Source organism: Beta vulgaris, chromosome 3 (genome assembly GCF_026745355.1).
Source record: "Beta vulgaris subsp. vulgaris cultivar EL10 chromosome 3, EL10.2, whole genome shotgun sequence".
Classification (NCBI taxonomy): Eukaryota; Viridiplantae; Streptophyta; class Magnoliopsida; order Caryophyllales; family Amaranthaceae; genus Beta; species Beta vulgaris.
In genome coordinates, this window is record NC_079204.1 from 11,207,867 (window position 1) to 11,209,945 (window position 2,079).

A 2,079-nucleotide genomic window follows, 5' to 3' on the forward strand; every position below is an offset into this window, starting at 1 on the left:
TGCATAAATGGACAGGTGGACTGCTCTTCCACAATTTGTATTTTTAAATGTTAATGTTGTTAAATATTTTCTTGTCACCTAACTTCGACCACTAAAATTTCGAAACAAGAGAGTAGAGGTTGTACCAACAATTCAATCATTGTTGAATTCATTTGCCTTAAATTTATTGGCAAACGATCCATGTGTTTGTTGGCGATTTTACTTTTCACATATGAACAAAGATCACTTTTTAGATTTACCAATGACAAGATACATGTTTGCTTCCAATCTAGTTCTAGTTTGGTATTTCACATGACTATCAACTTATTGTATAGTAGTTTTTTTTTAAAAAAAAATTTAATGGTTTTTTTTTTATGATGTATTCCTGTATTTTTAAAATAATTACCACGTACTTCTTATGTTTTTTATTTTTATTTAGTACCCTTCAACTCTTTAAATTTTCTCTATGTTACCCCTCTATCAAAGTCAACGTTAAATTGGCTATTAATTTTTTATTTCCCATGAAAATTCGATCTACAAGTCCGTTGTTGCTTTTTTGAATCTGAAATATTCAATATTTCATGAGAAAATGAAAAGCTATAGAATTATAAGTTAGTAGTTAGAGGACACAAGTTCTTGAGGTTTCAAATAATGACGGATTTGACGGGCTATTTCATATTCACATTCACGTCCATGATAAGTAAGAAATAATAGGGGTACCATAGAGTAAACTTAAAAAGTTGAAAAGTACTATGTAGAACAAAAAAGCATAAGAGGTACAACATAGAATTTCAAAAAACACAGGAATATCACATAAGAAAACCCAAACTTAATTAATTGAATAGTTGGTAATTATTAAAAACCGGTAAATATATTTATATTACTATCATGTATATATATATATATATATATATATGACTCTTTATATACACAAAAAAGAAAAAAAATATAATCGATACATAATTAGAGATGACAGTGGATCATGTATGGGGGGGGAATCTGGCGATACCTTGATCTAAACCTACCTCTAGCCCAATGGGTCTAAAAAAATTCAGACTCTTATACAGACTCGTTTGGTTTTGCGTATCCTGGGTCCCAAATAGGTCCTTCATATATTTTTTTATCATCCATATCGCTTAATTTATACGATTTTTTGGCCAATTTTTTTTTACATATAACAATGGTGGCGTGAAAACCCGAGCCAAAATCTGATCCAACATCGTTTAGACCAAAACCTGAGCCGAACCTACTAGATCAATCTAGAAAAATTTAAAATTTACCCTTAGTAATAACGGACCCAACATGGTCTAAGTCAGGTTTTGGACCCGCTGACATCCGTCCATCCTTACGCACAATAGATCTTGGACTTAAAGTGCCTAGTCGTTGCCTTTCTTATATCATATACGCTTCACTTTACCAAATATGCTGAAAACACAATTATGATATACTTCTTAAGTTCTTATAACTAAAAGTTGCGTTCGAAATACATATTCTATAGACTTGTAAGTTGTAAGGCAAACTTCCTGTCAAAAAAAAAAGTTGTAAGGCAAACTACCCTATAGACCACCATAATTGTTTCAATGATAAGAGTATATAAAGTCAAAGATGAGGTTAAGCAATAAGTCAATAAACTCACTTTAATGCTTTCTCTAATATGGGGTTTGAAGGAAACAAAATTATAGTCTAAGATGAGGCTGAGCAATAAGCCAATATATGTAGAAAAAAAAGTGTTCGATTTCTTATATTTTAGGATTCACATTTCTTATTCTCTAATAAAACTCCTAATTTGAGGTACAGTGAAAAAAATTATTGGAGTATTTTTTTAAAAAAATAATACTAATGAACTAACATTGACACATTGTTTACAAGTTAAATATCATAAAAAACACTCACAATCATAATCATAATCATAATTACAAAATAATTTTACAATCAGCTTAATTGAAACTTGTCGATCACATATTTCTCTCCAATTCAAAATTTTATAAGTAACCCCGTCAAAAGAGAATTTTTTTTTAAGAATTAACACTCATATTATAGAGGAGTAAAGTACTTAATATGACTAAAATATATTGTACCCCTAGTCCCCTACATATATAT